The 22,592-nt window shown below is 39.2% G+C and overlaps 1 pseudogene; it reads left to right on the top strand.

Annotated features, from left to right (window-relative positions):
• Positions 1-7,898: 7,898 nt before the first annotated feature.
• LOC141392609 (uncharacterized) lies at positions 7,899-8,575 on the top strand (annotated as a pseudogene).
• The last annotated feature ends 14,017 nt before the right edge of the window (positions 8,576-22,592 follow it).

Raw genomic sequence — 22,592 nt, 5'->3', positions numbered from 1 at the left:
TCATGCCCTATTCTCGTCTCTTTACAAAGAAGATGAAATGTTTCAAGTTTTTCTCTTAAAACATTTATTGGAACTACTTTTCTTTCATATTTGTTAACCACAAAAATAGTCCATTAGTCAAACGTGTTCTTTTACAAATTTAAATCACAACAGAAAATTACACCCAAACATTCCTATCATAACAACAACAAAAACACAAGTGCACACATCTAGATCCCCAGTTGCATGTAATTCCCCTTTAACCCAGGTTCCATCAAAATCCCAACACTATAGACTGTTGAAAAAAAGATTTATTTGTTGTTAAGTGACAGTTAGTGGGAATCACGTTTGCATCTTGTCAGAAATTCCATTAGTGCAATAGTGGAAATTGTGTAGCATCATCGTCGTCAGCAGATTCTTTGTCCATCAATTCACCCTTTTTTAATGCAAAGTCAATGGATAATATATTGACCTTTGTTTGTTGCGTTTTTATTTATCATTAAACGCATATTGGTCACTTCTTAAAGTTTAATGAAAACAAGTAAAAAAGTATCAGTCGGCTTTGCCGACAGAGATATACCCTCAGCCTGTGTATATTTAAACAATTTTTTTCCCAAAAACTCATGTATTTAGGGAGTTTTAAGAATTTTGGGCGTTTGAACTGACAAAAATGTTGATTAGGATTTAATATCAAAAGTTTTGCGGAGGAGATACTAAAAAGAATGGATCTCCAGCCACAATATATGGTACCATAGGGTTTTTTTAGAACTTCAGGGATGTTTGCTCAAGAAGTATGAACTTGCCCCTGAAACAACTTTTACCATCGCAATTGAGGCAGCGAATGCAAGTTGCTTCAACAAAAATCAAAGTGATTCGAAAGCAGGTCTTCAAGTGAACATGTATCCGAAATTTTGAGTGGAAGGTACCGGATGGAGTGGACAAATATAGTCCATATTTGAACCTGATCTATATCTGGTAGATATATTAGGATGTGTAAAGTATGGACCAATTCGGCCACTCTCTTCAAGAGTTATCGTACGCACAATTTTTCCGAACATTTTTGAACTTTTGTGGGGGAGGTACCTGAAGGAGTGGACCGATATGGTTTATCTTCGAACTTAAACTATGTTTGGACAAAATATTACTAAGGCCAAACTGTGGACCGAATCGGCAGACCTGTTCGAGAGTTATTTTGCCCTCCAACCTCCTCACACGGTGTCATAGGGGTTTTTTGAAACTTTCAGGCTATTTTCTCAGGAAGTATGGACTTGCCCCTGATTAAACTTATACCGTCGTATGCAGGGCAGTGAATACAAGTTGCTAAAGCAAAAATCAAAGCGATTCGAGAGATGTTCCTAAACTGAACTTTTCCAAAATTTTGTGTGGGAGATACCCGACGGAGTGGACCGATTGAGTCCATATTAAAACCTGATCTAAGTCTGGTACACGATCCACAATCGGCAAAGTATGGACCAAATCGGTTACACCCTTCAAGAGTTATCGTGCGTACAAATTTTCCGAACATTTTCGAACTTTTGTGGGGGAGGTACCGGAAGGAGTGGACCGATATAGCTCATCTTCGAACTTAAACTAAGTTTGGACAAAATATTACGAAAGCCAAAATTTGAACCGAATCGGTTCATCCCTTCGAGAGTTATCGTGCGCTCCAGCCAGCCAGACAGACAGACAGACAGACGGACGGACATTGCTCAATCGACTCCAAATTGTCTGAAACACATTTCGTCCAAACATACTTGGGGTCTAAAACCATTATTTCGATGAGGCACATTTTGCCCGTATGAAAGTGTATATACCCTTCATAGCCTAAAGGCTGAGGGTATAATTAGGAATTTTTGGTTTTTGGTTTGGTTTTGGTCACTTATATGAATCATTATCAGGCTAAGGTTTGTCATTGCTAATTAACACCTCTGCTCTGATGGCTCATCAAGAAAAAGAGTACTTTCCCTAGCTGTTGGTAGTAGCGATGATGAGGATGACACAGAATCAATTCCAAAATATGGTGGTATATACGATAATACCACTCAGCAAGACTGAGGTCAAGGCAGCAATAATAGTACGTTTATATAAACGAACTGGGTTTCAAATGTCAATTCCTTTGCGTATACGTCAAATAAATACTCATTAAGAAGGTTAAGCGTACAAAAGGCTATAATATAAACATGGCCTAAGTCGCCTGAAGAATTATGAGGCCGAAGAAACTGATTGTTATAAGGTGTGTGTAGCTAGTTAGCACCATCTGCTTGGAGGAATAGACGCTCCTCAATAAAAAGGGAGATAAGACAGGGCTTAGGTTCACACATAGCTTACTGTGTAAACGACTAAAGCCGATGGCCAATGAAATTGTACCATATCAATGGCGTTATACCTGGCAAATTCACCATTGAGCAGAACTTCATCCTGCAGCTAAATCAGTAAATAAGATATTTATATCCTACACCACACTGTGGTAAGGGATATTATGTCTTTGTGCATTTGTATGTAACATACAAAAAGAAACGAAATAGACCCATGGTTCCTTTTGGGGATATACATATAATCACTTTCTGAGTCGATTTATGCATGTCCGTCCGTCCGTCTGTCCATGTATTTTTGTTCGCAACATACCGGTCGCATTTTTTGTCCGATTCAGCTGAAAATTGGGGAATATAATTTTTTTAGCTATAGGAAGAACTCTATTGCTTTTGGGGAAAATCGGTTCAGATTTGGATATAGCTCTCATATATATTTTCGGCCGATTTGATGTATTTGTTGCACCAAACACGCTATATACGCCCGATTTTGATGAAATTTGGTATGTGCTACTGAATTCGGTCTGAAAAGAAATGTGCCAAATTACATCGAAATCGGTTCAGATTTGGATATAGCTCTCATATATATTTTCGTCCGATTTGATGTATTTGCTGCACCAAACACCCTATATCTGTCCAATTTTTATGAAATTTGGAATGTGTGACGGAATTTTGTCTAGTAATAAGTGTACCATATTATATAGAAATTCAAATTAATATATGTATATGTATGTCCTATATATATTTTACATATTCACAGTGGTGTAGGGTATTATATAGTCGGGCCAGCCCGATTATGATCCTTTCCTTACTGGTTTTATTTTTTTTTATTACATACATATATGACTACCCATCACGATAGTTTGCTCCCCAGCCGATCAAAGTTGGTAGTTGTGTACTAGGAGCTATACAATTTCATTTTTTTGTGACATTTAATTACCCACCACAGCTGGTAGATTCAATCGAAAATTAATTGAATCACCAAACATTGGCAATACTGCCACCGGTTTATCACGCACCCCGAGGTGTTAATTGAATTAACAGACGGGTAAAAAACGAGAATTGGAGGCACTGAAACACAAACTGTCCCCATGCAATGAAAAATCTCACACTTACGTGGTTTAGAGACATCACAAAATACGTCGCATAATTTTTTTTATTCGTTCGAATACAGCATAGTTTTGGATTAATCACACCAACATGGGTAAGGCAGATGAGAAGTTCCTCAGAAAAAACACTAGTCAATTGTACAGATATAGAAAAAATTATCCAACTATTGGTATTCAAAGAAACAAAAAAAATCCCAAAACAAATTAGGCCAGAAAATCAAGTTCGAGTTTTTTTTTCTTTCATGGCCTATAGGCGTTAATAAGTTTTGCAAAGTTTTCAGTTGACAAAATATGTTGTTGTTGTTGGTACTTTGTGTATTTGCTCCATGGAAAATTTCAAAATAATTTCTTTTGATTTTGTTTATTTTTGTTTGTTTGTTTGCTTTTTCCCATTTTATCTAATAATTTAATTATATATTCAAATTTGTGACATGTTTATCAAATGACTTTGGACGATATTCTTTTGGGGGGCGGTTCAAGGTGTAGACGTGAATTTGGACATTTTCTTGTAAATTATCGGTCAAAATAAGAATACCACATGTCAATTGGTAATACTCTGAAGGTGGGAGTGCTCTTAAGTGTTCTTAAATGGGATTTTCTCTTTAAGTGACAACTTAATACGAGCCGTAACTTTTGTTTAGGTTGGTGACTTTTACTTAGATAAGAGCGAGCAAATATTCAATGCTAAATAAAATACATAAAATATTTATTTGTTTTATTGATAATAAATAATAAATGACGGTTAAGGTCGGACTTTATTTATTATACTTTTATTTATTTAATTTTATTTTGTTATTTGTCAGGTGACAATTTTGTTGGTCTAAAATGGTGCGCCATATTCCAGAACTTGCAAAAATAATTTGTTGTTGTTTTTTTTTGTTATCTCGGAATATCTGCTCCGAGCTCTATTGGTCCGTGCCGGGATAAAGAAGAACCCAGGGCTATGAATGAACCTGTTCCGTTTTCCAGATCCACATCCACCATATGTCAACTCAACATCGATGAGAGATGTAATGGATGTAAGGAATGGGTGCACTTCCAATGCTGCTCTGGCCGGTACAAACCTATCTCGCTTGAGCTTGATTCTAGTGTATGGGTCACTAGGGAATGGTAGCGGGGTGGCGGTAAAGTGTGGGACTACTGAGGTAGAGTAGCTTAAAGTGCATATACCACCAATGAATGGTTATGTCCTGCGTTATATACCTGATATTATTAGTTCGCTTTTGGAGGGTAATAACCGTCAGGTGTTGGGGTAATTCAATGCTCATCATGAGCATTGGCATTCCTTTCTAGGCAATGACCAGAGGGGTACAGAGCTAGCAAACAAGCAAATTGGTAGCTCCACATCTTGCACGGTGAATGAAGACGCTCCAAGGAGGATAAGAGGAGATTGCCACAGTTCGCCAGACATCACCATTGTGCAGACATCACCATATTCCAGAACTTGCAAAAATAATTTGTTGTTGTTTTTTTTTTGTTATCTCGGAATATCTGCTCCGAGCTCTATTGGTCCGTGCCGGGATAAAGAAGAACCCAGGGCTATGAATGAACCTGTTCCGTTTTCCAGATCCACATCCACCATATGTCAACTCAACATCGATGAGAGATGTAATGGATGTAAGGAATGGGTGCACTTCCAATGCTGCTCTGGCCGGTACAAACCTATCTCGCTTGAGCTTGATTCTAGTGTATGGGTCACTAGGGAATGGTAGCGGGGTGGCGGTAAAGTGTGGGATTGCTGAGGTAGAGTAGCTTAAAGTGCATATACCACCAATGAATGGTTATGTCCTGCGTTATATGCCTGATATTATTAGTTCGCTTTTGGAGGGTAATAACCGTCAGGTGTTGGGGTAATTCAATGCTCATCATGAGCATTGGCATTCCTTTCTAGGCAATGACCAGAGGGGTACAAAGCTAGCAAACAAGCAAATTGGTAGCTCCACATCTTGCACGGTGAATGAAGACGCTCCAAGGAGGATAAGAGGAGATTGCCACAGTTCGCCAGACATCACCATTGTGGCACGTGGTCTGATAAATGTCGTGTCCTGGCAACTCGTTGTTTCCCTTGGCTCAGACCATCTTCCGATAATCGTTTCCGTTAACACACGACTTAATAACCTGGAACCATGGAAAAGCTGATTGGCAAGAATTCAGATAATTTAACTATCACCGCTTCAGAGAGCTGCCCATTCCCTCGGATTCTCGGGTAACTGAATGAACATCATGACTACTGTAGACTCGTTAAATACTAGCTGGTCGTATACATGAAATCAGACCAAATTTCCCAGAAGAGGCGATTCCCAGAAGGTTGCTTAACGAACTGGAGGATAAAACCGAACTTGAGTATTTGACATATTGTACCAGATGCCCGGAAAGTTGCGAGGGTGATCCCGCTACTGAATCCAGGCATGGATGTCAGCAGAGCCAAATTGTACAGGCCGATTTGCCTCCTGTCCGGCAGTAGCGAAGATCCTAAAGGCAGTACTCCCGATGATGAGAAGAATTAGTCAATTGACCAACATAAGCATCATGGATTTCGGAAAATTCATAGTACCAAAACAGCACTAAACACCATATAAAAAGATACACCATATATATATATATATATATATATATATATATATATATATATATATATATATACCATACCCATCTCGCTATAATGTAGCAGTCAGGTGTGGAAGTACCGAGTATTACCTGCTTAACATATATGTACATTCCGCCGATAAATATATGTGCTTCTGATAATAAGCCTCACATTAGCCCACTTTAGAAAGGTCGTAACTGCCAGCTTTTGCACATTATAGGTCACAGGTAATGATCAGAGGGTTATAACGCTGGCTGACCAGCTTGATCGCTTTATGTTTTGAACTGTTAATGACAACGACCCTACCAGGATTGGCATTAGGTGCTACATTCTGCTAGACATAAGCATCCCGTCACCTGGTCTGACAAGTTTCGTCAGCTGCAACCTGGTTTGGGGTCGTTGCGCTGACTGATCCGAAAAGGTGGGCAAGTTACTTTATTCCGCAATTTGTAGAGGACTCCGGGAGTAACAGGAATAAGAGAAGGGTACTACGTCGCATTAGATCTCTTCCTACCGAGGAGGAAGGAACCACTACAATTTTCAATGGATAATGATGCAAATGCCATTAGGAACGTTAAATCGTCCAATACTGCATGAGCAGGAAGTTGATTATATTACCAAGGTTATCAATCTGTAAACTACATCGGGAAAAGGTTGCAAGGAAGGTTTTCATCAAAGGTAAATCGTACGGACCCATTTGGCTTTTGTCGCCCGTAGTAGACTACTCTCTGGCCAAGTTTTAAATGTTGGATAGTCATGTGTGTGAAACCTGTAGTACGTGAAATTCGGTGAAGAAGTCTAAGTTCCGTGAATGATTTTTCACGGAACTTATACTTCTTGACCGAATTTCACATTCCCCTGGGAACTCCGGTCACCGTAGACTTTTTAGAGCTTTCGGGTCATTATGACTGTAAGCAAGTTATATCGTTGTAAACAGGATCAGAAGGACTACAGTCGGTAAAATTTTCCAAATCATCCTCGCTCAGCTTTTGAACTACACTTTAGGAACAATTTGTAGCTTTAGTTAGTTAACCAGCAAACAATTTCAAAACTGCTCTTTTTCGAAAAGAAATTAAAATTTTTGTGGGAAGAATGAACCATATTTTAACATGTTCTATGTTAATTACAAATATTACGAAGGGCAATGTATGGGCCAAAGTATGCAACATTTTAGCAAAAAAATCTAAAATTTTTGTGCGCGGAATAGTCCAATATGGATCATCTTTGGACCAAATCGGTTGATCCGCACAATTTGAAAAAAAATTCATTCACAACTTTCACATTAATGCCCACACACTCGTTCAAAGACGAATGAGTAACATCATAAAAACAACGTGTGAAATGAAGTATACGCAGTTTTTTCAAAGAAATTACCGGTGTCCATTGAACGAGATAGTGATCCGGATATTTCAGTTGAACGAGATTGCCCAACTCAAAAAATTTTGCATTTTACTATGTGGCGTATGAGCGATAAGTTTTGCTATTTTGCTTATTTTTCATACGCACCCTATAACGGATATAGAATAGGAGAGCTGGAACATAGAAAATTATATTAGGGATATCTACCTAATCCAACTTCCCTCTGGCTTTCCACCGACACTATGAAAAAAGTAAAAAAGTATCAGTCGGATTTGCGAACAGAGATATACCCTTAGTCTATGTAAACTTAAACTTTCATCTACTGACAAATCGAATGTATTAAGGGTCTTTTCAGAATTTTGTGGCCGTTTTTGGACATTTGAGCTTGCCGACAAAAATGTGGATTAGGACTAACGTTCAAAAGTGTTGCGGAGGAGGTACATAAATATCGAGGTAGATGTCATAAAGAAGGAATGTATCGGACACGTCCAAAAGCGTATGGGGTTCCGCCTTCGAAGTTTAGTAAAAAGTAACAAAAAGCTTGGAGGCAAAGGAATGTTGACAGGAAAATTGATTGACAAGCTCACAGTCTACTATGGACTTGCAATTCGACGCCATTCGAATTCAATTCACGATATACATGAAGCAATATGGGCAACCGTTGATCGTTACAGTTCAAGCGATACAAATCCACATCACGAGAGATGTCCAACCGGTGAAGACTCGTGGTGTTCATATCAACGGGGTCGGGCAAGAAAAGAGGCTTTCATGCACGATTCAGACCACTGCCATCAAATGTTTTGGATGCTATGAGACCTATATACAACGATCTAAGTATAGAATCTTTACTCGAAAGATGCGTCGGCGGCTTCAATCAAGATAGCAACGAAAGATTCAATCAACTTATTTTGAAAATTTGTCCCAAAACCCTTTCAAGTGGAGCACTCGTTGTAAATTTAGCCGCTTACATTGCGATTGGTATTTTTAACGAAGGTACAAAATCATTGTTATTTTATTTCAGCTCGATCGGAGTGAGCTGTGGACAAAACGCACACGAATATGCTAAGGAAATCGACCAAGCACGAATTGCACTGGCAAAGAGACGTGCGGCCGAATGCACTCGTGAAGGAAGAATGTTGCGAAGGCAACACCAAATTTCCATTTTACAAGCTGTATCGTCGGCGGAAGAGCTCCTGTATGGACCAGGAATAGATTCTTACTCACTTACTTAGGTGGCCCATTACAGAACATTTGTTCCATAGACCGAACTAAGAAAAGATCTCTCTGTTTTTCGCTTCGCTTTCTGGAATACCGCGCCTTTTCATTTATTCATCCCCTTGTGTGCTCCATCGAAGCGCCATGTGGCATGTATTCATTCGCCTTTTTAGCGGGATCATCATCGCTTATTCTTATGATATGCCCTAGCCAAAGCAATCGTTGCATCTCGATATGTTTAACTATATTCGTGTCTTTGTATAGCTGATATAGCTCGTGGTTCATACGACGTCGATATTCACCGTCAACGCAAATCGGCCCGTAGATCTTTCGAAGAAATTTCCTCTCAAACACACCAAGCACTGCCTTATCTGCTTGCGCAAGTTCCTATGCTTCGGAGCCATACATTAGCACGGGTAGTATCAGCGTTTTGTATAGTGTTATTTTTGTTTGACGAGATGTGACTTTGTTTTTAAATTGCTTACTTAACCCATAGTAGCATCTGTTGGCCAATACAATTCTTCTTATCTCACAACTGATGTTGTTTGTTGTGTTTATGGCAGTGTCGAGGTAGACGAAGTCCCTTACTACCTCAAAATTATAGGAACCAACGTCAACAGTTGGCCCGATCACTATGGATGCATTGCGCGACGACACCATTAACTTTGTCTTCTCGCCGTTTACCGCCAGACCCACTTTAGCAGATTCTCATTCGACCTTCATAAAGGTATTGGTTACTTCTTTTACTGATCGTCCCATGATGTCTATGTCATCAGCATAAGCAAGTAACATGTGGCTATTGGTGTAGATTGTGCCACTTATTTTCACCTTCGCATCTCGTATAACCTTTTCAAGCAGAATGTTGCAAATATCACACGAGAGGCCATCACCTTGTCTGAAACCTCTTTTGGTACCAAACTCTTCGGAGAGGTTATTTCCTATTTTAACTGACGACCGAGAATCAGTTAATGTCAAATTCAGACATGGCTTGGAATACCTTTGAACGTAGGGGGCTGTCGAAGGCTGCTTTGTAATCAACAAAAAGGTGGTAGGTGTCGATCTGGATTTCTTGGGTCTTCTCCACGATTTGCCGCAGGGTAAATATCTGGTCAGCTCTAAAGCCGCATTGGTATGTCCCAATTATTTCATCGACCATAGGCTTTAATCGTTCGCATATTTTCCCTGACACTATCTTGTAGCGAATAGGGAGAAGACTTATGTCCCTATATTAGAGCATACAGTCTTATCTCCTTTCTTGTGGATAGGGCACAGGATGCTCAGGTTCCAATCGTCGGGTACTCGTTCTTTCTGCCAGATGTTGCTAACTAGCTGATGAATACACCTTATCAGTGTGTCGCCACCTGTATTGAACAGCTCGGCTGGTAAGCCATCGGCTCCTGCTGCCTTATTATTCTTCAGCCGACTTATTGCTGTCTTTACCTCATCTTGGATGGGTGGTATACATTCAATACCATCTTCTGGGATTGAATCTGTGGTACCTTCGCCGTCTTTGCTACTATCGGATACCAACAGTTTGGAGAAATGTTCTTTCCATATCCTGAGCACACTATCTGTATCGTTACCAAATTACCTTGCTGGTCTCTACAGGAAGATATGCCTGTACCAAAGCCATCAGTTTGATGTTTCACTCTTTGGTAGAACTTTCGGACTTCATTCTGGCTCCTATACATCTCGATTTTTTCACACTCCCGTCTTTCCATTACTCTCTTTTTCCTGCAAAAAAGACGTTTCTCCACTCTCCTTTTCTCCCCGATACCTCTCTCGTGCGCTACGCGTTGCTACTGATTGTAGAGTAGCACTATATGCCGCATTTATCTCTTCGGTAGCAGCACGGCACTCCTCATACCATGGATTCCTTGGTGGAGGTCTCTGGTATCCAAGTATGGATTTTGCGGCTATTTGCATGGAGTGGGCAATAGTTTGCCTTTGCGCTGATGTGTTATCGGGATGAGAAGTGCTTTGATTAAGCAATTGGGCCAGTTGAGTGGAATATGCTGCGGCTGTCTTTTGTGATTGCAGATTACCGATGTCTAACTTTCGTGTTGTGCCTGTTCGCACTTTATTCGCTACGTTGAACCGGGTGCGTACCTTTGCTGCAACTAGGTAGTAATCCGTGTCTATGTTGGCTCCTCGGAACGATCGTACATCCAACACGCGCGATGAATGTCTTCCATCTATCACAACATGATCACTTTGATTAATCGTTCTTTGATCTGGAGTCAGCCAGGTGCCCTTATGAATATCGAGATGCTTAACTCTGGTACTGCTAACTACCATGTTTCTTGCAGCTGCAAAGTCTATCAGCCATCTCATACCATTGTCAGATGTTTCACTGTGGAGACTGAATTTCCCGACTGTTGGGCCAAAGGTATTCTCCTTTCCAATTTGGGCATTAAAATCGCTCAGTATAATTTTAATGTCATGGGCAGGGCAACGGCCATAAGTTTCTTCTAAGCGCTCGTAAAATATATCTTTGGTCTGTTCGTCCTTGTCTTCAGTGGCAGCATGAGCGCATATAAAGTTGATGTTGAAGAATTTTGCCTTTAATCGAATTGGAGCGAGTCTTTCATTCACTGGGGTGAGGCTGGAGTTCAGATATTTTAACCTCCGACCAAACAACAAATCCGCAACCAAACTCATGCTTTGTATCATGGCAGCTATAATACAGTGCGTCACCTTTAGGTGTTGTTGTGACGCCTTTCCCGTTCCATCGTATTTCCTGTATGTCAGTAATGTCGGCTTTGTACTTTTCAAGTACATCTGCCAATGCGTAAACTGCACCTTCTCTATAAAGAGTACGAACATTCCAGGAGCAGATTCGCAGATCATGGTCCTTAAAACGTTTGCGGGGTTCGTTAACTTTAGAGGGATTTGTTTTTCTTTTCTTTCGGTTTTTCATAGTAGGCTGTTTTTTTCTCTTTAACGCGTGTTAAAGGTGACACCACGGGGAGGTCAGTGTCCACTTGGGATGAAAGAGGGACCAACATAAATCCTGGGCTTTGCCATGTTAAAGCCGGTCAGGACCGTTCTTTGGTATCTTCCATCCCCTACGTCACCCAAGCGCACCTTACAGCATAGACAAATTATCGTATAGACAAAGAAATGCTCTCACCAATTAAAAATGCCAATAAACACGATTTTATAAATATTTTGTTCTAATAAAAACTTTATGGAGTTAGTTTTTGACGAAATCTACATCCTCAGATAGATATATAGAAGAAAATCTTTAAATTTTTTCTTGTTGAAAAACAAGAAACAAGGGAACTGATGAAGATCTGTGACAAGATCTGAAACTATAGTCTTCCCTGCCTTACCCCTTGGTAAACATTGCCAATTTTCTTACTAATAAATTATAGTTGTTTTAATAAAATATTAAAAGAACAACTATGGAATTAAGCCTGACTATTTTGAAAAACAAAATAGAAGTCTTCATCCCAAATAAAAAAACGCCACCCCTTCTTTCCATTTTCCCCCAAAATCGCCTTCGAACAATTTTGAGTTTTCTTCGTCTATACGATATTTCTTTGTCTATACGATAATTTGTCTATGCTTACAGAGTAGGTGATGCAGATCCATTAAAACTTAACATTTAACTATGCGGCGTATGAGCGATACGTTTTGCTATTTTGTATATTTTTCATACGCACGCTATAAAAATTGTATTATTTTCAGACATGTGTTGGATATCCGTCTAATCCAAGTTTCCCCTGGTTTTCCACAGAAACTACAACAAATGAAATAATTTATCACCACATATTTGAATAAAAAAGTCCCAATTTACATTGGGCGAGTTTATTTGCGGCAATTGTCAGTTTGTAGGTGAGAGAGGGTGCTGAGAGGCAAAGGGTTACCATATGCCTCACCTCTCTCTCCTACAAAATGACAATTGCCGCAAGTAAACTCGCCCAATGTAAATTGGGACATATTTAAAATACTTACCTACCTAGGGTAACAAAGTTTAAAGTCGCAATTCTTCTTCAAATTGTTTTGCATGAATGGGGAAAACAGGTGTTTTGTTCTTTTTGTTTTTCATTATTTCCAACTAATTTAACGTGACTATCATGACGCTTGTATATGACGCGTGCTTACAAACCAGCATGAAGTAAGTTTGCATTTACATATATTTACATTTTCGTTACATCTGTTAAGGTAATTTACTGTTACATACTTCAATTGTAAACAAACAAATGTTTAATTGTCACTGGAGTCGAGACCAGCTAAACATTTGATTGCAAGTGTAGGCTTTCACTAAGTTGGTATTCATTTGAGTCATTTCATTATCTGATATTGTTTTGCCTGCCTGCCCGCCAGCTGTAAAACGATTTCCTTTTATTCCACTCTTTTCCAACATCGTCATGACTCTAGCCAGCTCTGTAGACTTTTATCATTAGCACTTAGTGACAATTTGTTTATTTTGTTGTTGATATCAACACTAAGTTTAATATATTAGCAAAACAAACCTACTAAGAGTTTTTAATATAAATCACAAATAAAAACACGTACACACTATTATGTACACGCATATTTACAAAAGTACATCTCACCTTAACCGTATAATAGTTGCCCCATGGTAGGTAGTTCTCTTTGATGTGCATTTGACATGCAGTAAATGTCAATGTTTTCATTTATTGATGTTTATGGTACTTTATTTCATTTGTACATCTCTCGTATGTCATTAGAACGGGTAGCATTCTCAGGAAATTGTATAGATGTAAGAGTGTGTGTCTTTTTCCCTTTCTTTTCCAGAAATATTAACTTTAGCTGCTCTACTTCTTTGTCCATGTTTACTTTTATGGTGTAAAAACCATAACAATAGGTAGCAGCCGCCGTTATCAATCAATTACTCATCGTCGTTAAAATTTCTCCATACTCAACCATGCATCCATACTCTCTCTATTTTTCTGTATAAATATTGTTATTATTTTATAAATGTAGTTGCCAAAAATTTACAATTTTTGATCAAAGAAAAAAATCGGGAAAGAGTGTGAAGAGTGAGAGAATGTCCCATTTTAATATGAAAGATAATAATGCCAAGAGAGAAAGAGACTGTTCACCCCAACCAGAGAATTAATACAATCGATATGCACTAATAAGGAAAATAAACTAAACTAGCAAATACACTGAACAAAATTAATACATTTATTGTTATAAATTTTAGAGAATTCATATCATGACACTATGTTAAATGGAAAACTCACAGTTTATACAGTTGGACAATAAGCCCAGCTGATTGTTATGTTTGCTGTCAAAAACATTATTGTGATTTAAAATACACAGAAACTTAAATCACAATAATGTAAAATCTATTATGTTTGTTGTCAAAAGTTGTTAACAGAACTATGAATAACCGACCTTCTGTAGGCCTTGGGAAAACTTATGGAAAGATAGCGCCGTAATGGCGACCGCGAGCACAACCGGTTATAACAAATTCAAAACACCGTGGAACAGTGATAAGCACATCCATCTTGCCCTCAGAAGGTCTGCGGTTCAATCCCTGGCCAGAACATCAACATTTTCGGCCTTCGCAAAATCCCCTTAGCGTAATGGAGGCATACATTTCCTGAGTATTTCAGCCATGAAAAACTTTTGTACAAAGTGGTGACGTAAGACACGCCGTTCGAACTCGGCGATAAAAAGTAGGTCCCGCATAATTGAGCCTATATGAGTCGGCGTGCACTCACCACTATGTGACACGACATGTTTCGCCTTTGGTAAAGAAGGCTCCTCAGACATATCGGATGTGGACTTTTACTCTTTCAAATGCAGTTCGTTTTTATACCCTCCACCATAGGATGGGGGTATATTAAGTTTGTCACTACGTTTGTAACTACCCGAAATAATCATTGTAGACCCCACAAAGTATATATATTCTCGATCAGCGTGCAATTCTACATCGATATAGCCATGTCCGTCCGTCTGTGGAAATCACTCTAGCGTCCGAACGGATTGACGTAGGTTGATGAAATTTTGGGAAAATATGTTATACTAGCGGACCCGGCGAACTTCGTCTCGCTATTAAGGAATAAAATTTCATACAAAAACTCAATTTTCGATTTTTCCCATTTTCCGACTTTTCCAGAGAGATTTTCCAAAATTTTCTTCCGTAAAGACCTTTTCCTCGAAAATACGAATAACTGACAAAAAATTTTACAGAAATCGGCCTAGCCGTTCTCATTTTATGAATTACTATACATTTTTTACACCATTTTTATATATATAGATTTACGTAGGACTTTTGGTATTGAAAGCGGGCTATGTAGGTCTACGCTTTCGTATAGCCACCATACAAAATGACGCGTGACGCGTCGTCGTTTTAAGGAATTTTTAAGATATTTGGCCCATTTTACCACCGAATTGTTTGTAATTTGGTACTTTGTGTCTCCAGAGGCCAAAAATATTCCTACCAAAGTTGGGTTATATAGGTCCACGTTTTCGTATAGCCCCCATATAAGGCCCAATATAAAGTACGCGTTATTTTAATATATTTTGAATGTATTAGACCCATTTGACCAAAGAATCGGTTGTAACTTTGTATTTTGTGTTTCCAGAGGCTAAGAAACATTTCTACCATAAAATGTTTATATAGGTCCACGTGTTGATATAGCCCCCACAATACAATATCTCCCGATTTTCGATATTTTGAACGTTTTAGCCTCATTATCACACCGATATGGCTGAAATTTGGTATTTAGTCTTCTTTAGGCGTATAAAACTTTCCCCCAGAAATTTGTAGGTATAGGTCCACGCCATCATATAGCCCCCATAGAACGGTACCTTCCGAATTTCGGTATTTTGAAGGTTGTGGCCACATTAAATCACCGAAATGGGTGACATTTGTGGTGGAGGGTATAAAAAGTTCGGTCCGACCGAACTTAACGCTTTTCTTACTTGTTTACAGTTCTGAATGTTTTTTTTTCAGTCATTGTATGGCTTTCATGACAAACGCTTAGCGTAGGCTTTGAAAGTTATGAGTTTGGCTCTGAACACTAACACGCCGTGACAATACTTTTTTCCTTGTGTTTTTCAAGGACCTGGGGCCTTATTACGACATTCGATTCGATCGAGAATTTGCTCGTGAATAAGTTTTCTACACGATAAAAAGACTCGATCGAAAACGTTCAAGCAATGTTATCGATTTTTTCGATAGTAACCGGTAATCGATCAAGCAATCTTCAGGGAATATTATGAAGGTAGACGCCAAAAAATGTGTTTATTTTAAAACAAAAAATAAAAACCAAAATTTTGAATAAAAAAAATGTAAATATTTGTGGAATTTGTTGAACAATACATTGAATAATAATTTCGAAATGAAGTAGTGCTAAGAAAATAAGAAAATTATCTATGTTTACAAAACCTTTTTGACCTTGTTGTAACAGATTACTAATACATCTACCTTAATAGTTCTCTCTCAAAATAAATGAGAGAGAATTTCTTTTTGTTAGTTTACGATAGGCAATTTAGCTACGAGTAATTTCTCGCAAATTTATGCTCAATAACTCGATAATTTTACTCAATTACAAATGTTGTCATCCCAACTTTGAGTACTCGGTTCGAAACAACTCGATATCGAATCACATAATTAAGCCCCTGGGTTCAAACCCCAGCCTGGCTCAGTTGATTTTATTTATTTGAAAATTTTGCCTTTTTTAGGCAAAGATCATTTTTATACCCTCAGCATTTATGCTAACGAGGGTATATACTCTTTCATACGGGCAAAATGTGCCTCATCGAAATAATGGTTTTAGACCCCAAGTATGTTTGGACGAAATGTGTTTCAGACAATTTGGGGTCGATTGAGCAATGTCCGTCCGTCTGTCTGTCTGTCTGGCTGGAGCGCACGATAACTCTCGAAAATTTGGCTTTACTAATATTTTACCCAAACTTAGTTTAAGTTCGCAATCGGTCCACTCCTTCGGGTACCTCCCACACAAAACTTCGGAAAAGTTCAGTTTAGGGCCATCTCTCGAATCGCTTTGATTTTTGTTTTATCAACTTGTATTCACTGCCCTCCATACGACGGTACAAGTTTCATCAGGCGCAAGTCCATACTTCCTGAGAAAAAAGCATGAAAGTTGCAAAAAAACCCTATGACACCGTGTGAGGTGGTTGGAGCGCAAGATAGCTCTCGAACGGATCTGCCGATAGTTTAAGTTTGAAGATAAGCCATATCGGTCCACTCCTTCAGGTACCTCCCCCAAAAAAGTTCAAAAATGTTCGGAAAATTGTTCGTACGGTAGCTCTTGAAGGGAGTGGCCGAATTGGTCTATACTTTACACATCCTAATATATCTACCAGATATAAATCAGGTTCAAATATGTACTACAACATTTTTGTCGGTTCAAACGCCCAAAATTTTTAAACCCCCAAAATACATACATATTTTTGGGAAAAAATTGTTTCAATATACACAGGCTGAGGGTATATCTCTGTCGGCAAAGCCGACTGATACTTTTTTACTTGTTTATATGTCAAATGCTTATAATTGACAGAATGTTGACCTAAAAGTACGTTGACTGTCGGTGTGTACCCCGCACCACCCCGCAAACAGCACCTAAGCGAAATATTGCGATGTATTAAGGTTCAACTAATGCCTGTCACTTCTTTCGATAGATCTCGTGCCAACCAGCCATTTTATATGTCAGGAAGCAATTTTAGTTTTGGCCAAATCGGGTACTCGATTCGTAAGACAGCGTTCACATCAGTCTTTTTAGTTCGTATTGATTTGTTTTAAGCTTTTGAGTCATTAACTTAGGTAGTATGGGCTCACCTTCAAAAAAAATTGTACTTTCGTAAATCGATCCATAAACTGCACTTTTGCGAACGAATTAAAATTTTGTGTGGGAGGCATCGAAGGAGTGATGTTGTATCCTTGTTGTTGTAACAGCATATACTATGTTTGTATGTTCGTTTTCCTGCTTAATCTGGCTCTATCTCTGACTCTAGACTATTTCAGTGGGTTGTAACCATGTAGTAGTAGGTTTGGCAGTGCAGTTGCAAAAATGCAGGGTGTCGTGCGGGTCTGTACCGCATGGTGCATGGCGATGTGTACTAAGAGGTCCGCATTCACACGATAATTGTTTATGAGCTAAGGTTTCTCTTTTGTATCGTTGGATCTCTTTCTCTAGATAATTATGATCACTTCTAACAAACCTGAATGGTTAGTAGAATGACCTTCACAGAAACACCTGAGCAAGTAATACATTACAGGAAGAGGCACTCTGATACAGTTCTCAGAGAATATTACCCCATCGCGTTGTTTTTATGTTCGCGGACTAAACTGGTGCCACATTGCTTACCACAGACCGGCCTTTTTGCACCAGAAGTGGTGGCTTGGGGACCTGGCTCATACATCTTAGCTTTTTCCAGATAGTGCGCACCACGTGAACATCGTCATCTCCTCATGCAAATGATTTACTGATGACATGAGGAGGCACCCTGTTGTATTTATCTGAATGACGTTCTTAAAGGTTTGAATTTTATACCATTACGTTACACTTATATTCACAGACCAATCTGACGCCGAATAGCGTACCACAGACCGAATTATAGCGTTATATGTGGTCAACAATCTTTCTCTATCTGCACCCAAGTGTTGCTGGCTAGGGACTTGACCATGATCCTACATCTCAGCTTGTCGCAGATATCTCTGACATGCGTGGACAACGTTAACTTGCTGTCGATTGTTACCCCTAGAACCTTGGGGTACTTAGTGGCCAAAATTTATTTAACATCAACCAGGTGAACAGAGAGGGTGTATACTTAGAGGCGGATGTTTGCATGTTCCTCGCACGGAAAAAGGTGTTAAGATGGAATAAATAAGAGTTTAGCCATTAAAGGTCAAGCTGGTATAATGATCCTAATACGATTTCAATGTCGTCTGGAGGGAGTGGTATACAGAAGTGTTAGAGGTTAATGTTAATGATATGACCCTGAATTCCATGTACGACTAGTGTCCACACATATCAATGATTATTCAACTTTCAAACATGACCGGGGAGTTTATGTACCTTTTTGATAACTCGGGGCAACCAACACTGTCCTATCGCACGGCTTCTGATTGAGCTCTGGTTGAGTCCTCGACTAAAAAGTGTGGAGATGATCGGCAACTGGATTGCTATGATCAGCTATGTGTGGTTGATCTGCAACTGGATTGCTACTTCTGCTATTGGGAAGAAGTAAAGGCTCAAGAGTCTTTGATACGGGCAATAAAAACGAAATCGATCTGTACGATTCACCTTTGCTTACATTCTTGTCTGACTTCAGTAACTGGACGGTTTTTTAGACTTCGACACGATTTAGGTGTCTACCGACAGATTGTGAACTTCGGTGGGATACTACCTGCCGACACTCCAGACTTCGGGAATGATGTAGTTGGCTAGCTATTTTGGTGATATTAACTCCTGGCTCATTTACCTGTTTTAGAATTACCATGGAGAGTTCATCCACGCTTTAGATGATTTAGCGTCATTTACAAATATCATCCATTTGAAAATTGTGGTCGTTCACTCTCTGCAGGAGGGGATTTAATGCGGCGTAATACTCTTCTCTTCACCATTTCACCTGGGATTGACATGACGTTTATTGGCAAGTACCATCGCATCGGAAATATAGTCACCCTTCAGATATTCAATTAACGGTGACAAAAATACCCCTCAGCGTAATGTTGGAGTCGTTTTCTGATTATTTCAGCCCGCAAAACTTCTTTACAAATGGTGTCTTGAGATACGTCATTCGAGCTCTGTTATAACAAGTAGATACCAAATCATTTAACTAATACGATTCGGGGTTCACTTATTGCTATAAGAGAAGTCTCTCTTGTACCTTCGGGTACGTTTGTAGTATGATATATATAGGTATATAGCGAGCGGCAGCAGTATTACTGATGTCCCGTAACGTTATTTCTATTTCCCGATCATCAGAAGAGTTGCCTATTTCCTTAAGTGGTGATAAGTGAACTCTATGAAACTAGGCCAGAGGCGATGAAGTAGGACTGTTTGCTGATGGAGACAATTATATTCAGATGGTCTGACCTAACCCTGCGTTTACACATGACAGGACAGTTTAGTAAATGTATTGATTGTCAAAAACCCAAAACTTGCTTGTGTGACGTAAGCGTCCAGACAACTGCAAAAACAGTTGTAAAATTATGTATGAAAATCGTCGATTTCTTTTCGTTTTCCGTTCACATATTTTGTTTTAGTTCATGTTCTTTTGTTTTCAACACATTTAAATTATTATCTCACTTATTTTTACAAAAAATTTCAAAAATTTGTTAACCCAACTGTCTGTGAAAAAATGATGGACAGCTGGGAGACAACCGACAAATGAATGTATGTGTAGTAAATCAGAGTTGTATTTGCAAACAGTCTGTCTTGTGTAAACGCCTAGTAAGACAAACGATGGATTGCCACTTGACATCATATGTCAGACCAGGTGAGACAATGGTTATGTCTGGCGAACTGTGGGACTCTCCGCTAAGTCTGGTAGGGACATTCTCATACGTTCATTGTTCGGGTCATTAGAGGCAGGCTCACGAGAGATAGTTATTCAATAAACGGATGCAAAAGGAAACTCGGTTCCCCACATCTACTTCTAGGGATATCCTTCCTCAATACGGTGTAACCATTACAACGATTTAAGCTGCATTTGTTGAGCTTGGTTTCCCTTACCGCTGCGATCATGAAGTTCACTATTTCCTCAATTTACTTCGGAGTCCATTGCAATTAAATTGAAGCATTTTTAGGGATTGGGACAGTAACGGACGGTTTTAAGTGCTGCAGCTGAGGGGACTGCGGCCGAGTCTCGTACTCAGATGACGACTCACTAGAGACTGTGTTCACGCACCATGCATCAACATATCCTTATCGTAGTCACTCACATTGTCGAGTCCAGAGCAACCCCTAGATGTACCCACTCCGGACATCTATTGCATTTCACCGAACCCTGAGTGTGGTGGATACGGATATGACAAACCGAACACATACATGTTGGTCCTGTGTTCTCCTCCCTCTCGGCATTGACCAAAAGAACCCGGGCAGCCATTTCGGTTTCAAACAAGTAAAAAAGTGTCAGTCGGCTTTGCCGACAGATATATACCCTCAGCCAATGTGAAGTGATACTTTCACCTACGGACAGATCGAATGTATTTAAGGTCTCTTCAGAATTTTGTGACCCTTTTTGGACATTTGAACTTGCCGACAAAAATGTGGATTAGGAATTAAATGATGTGCCCTTAGGGAGGACCGATATGGGAAATTTTAGAAGTTAAACTAAATGTTGACAAAATATTAGGAGATCCAAAGTTTGGACCAAATTGGTTACCCCATCGTCCTAGCATTTTAAAATATTGGGGAGAAGTACCGGAAGTTAAAGACCGGTATTGCCCCATGCAACTAACTTTGGATAAAATATGACGAAGACCAAATGTTGGACCAAATCGGTTGAACAGTTCGAGAGTTATTGTGCTCTCCGATCGCCACATATGGTGACATATGGGTTTTTTACACCTTTCGGGTTGTTTTCCCAAGAAATATGGACTTGCCCTGAAAAAAATTTTAGCGACGTAATGGAGGTAGCGAATGCAAATCGTTTCAACAGAAATCAAATTGATTCGAGAGCAAGTCTTAAAGTGAACTTATCCGAAATTTTGTGTGAGAGGTACCAGAAAAAGGAGACAAATATAGTCCATATTCGAACCTGATCTATATCTGATAGATACATTAGGATGTGCAAAGTATGGATTACATCGGTCAATCCCTTCAAGAGTTATCGTGCGCACAATTTTTCCGAACATTTTTGAACTTTTGTGGGGAGGTACCTGAAGGAGTGGACCGATATGGCTTATCTTCAAATCTAAACTATGTTTGGACTACATATTACGAAGGCCAAATTTTGGACCAAATCGGCAGATCCGTTCGAGAGTTTTCTTGCGCTCCAACCACCTCACATGGTGTCATGGGGGCTTTTTGCATCTTTCAGGCTATTTTCTCTGGAAGTATGGACTTGCCCCTGAAAAAACTTGTACCGTCGTAATGAGGGCAACGAATACAAGTTGCTGCAACAAAAATCAAAGCGATTCGAGAGGAGGTCTTAAACTGAACTTATCCGAAATTTTGTGTGGGAGGTACGCGAAGGACTGAACCGATAATGTCTGGTAGAATTTCTCGATGTGCAAAGTATGGACCAAATCGGCTTCTCCTTTGAAGAATTATCGTGCGCACAATTTTCAGAACATTTTTGGACTTTTGTGGGGTAGGTATCCGAGGGAGTGGACCGATATGACCCATCTTCGAACTTAAACTAAGTTTGTACAAAAATTTACGGAAGCCAAATTTTGGACCAAATCGGTTAATCCGTTCGAGAGTTATCGTGCGCTCCAGCCAGACAGACAGACGGACATTGCTAAATCGACTCCAAATTGCCTCGTTAGCATAAATGCTGAGGGTATAAAAGGAAATAAATGTCAAACGAAAGATATTATAAAGAAAATATTTTGCATTTCAAATGTTCATAGAACAAGAATCTACACTCTGGTGTTGTAAATTCTCATGTCCTTGGCGTTCTTGAAGTTAATGTTAAGTCCAACATTGTGTCTCTAATTTTGACTGCATCCCTGCCAGCAATTGGAAGTGAGTTTCGCACTCCCTCACCTATGAGGTCACTCCGGAGACACGCCAAGGAAGATCATTGGTGAATTACACAAACAAGTTCTATAGCCTTATTGTGATTACGTTTTATCGCGTATGCCGACACTTCGGAGTGACTTCTGAGTGACTTCCAAGGCGATTGTTTACATTTATTTAATGATTCAACACATTTGAACAAATATAGAACATTTTCTATCTGATGATTCTGTCCGGGTTCGCTTCCCAAGTCAGGCAACAAAACATCACATTTATAAAATGACAAAGTTAATGTAGGCGGAAATTGCAAATAATAATTTCTCTAAAAGAGAAGAAAAATAAAAAAATAAATAAAAATAAAAAAAATTAAATTAAAATAAATAGAAAATAA

This window comes from Musca autumnalis, unplaced genomic scaffold, assembly GCF_047663935.1.
Source record: "Musca autumnalis isolate F117 unplaced genomic scaffold, ASM4766393v1 scaffold_1, whole genome shotgun sequence".
Classification (NCBI taxonomy): Eukaryota; Metazoa; Arthropoda; class Insecta; order Diptera; family Muscidae; genus Musca; species Musca autumnalis.
Note: the sequence above shows the minus strand (reverse complement) of the source record. Positions and strands in the feature narration are given on the sequence as shown.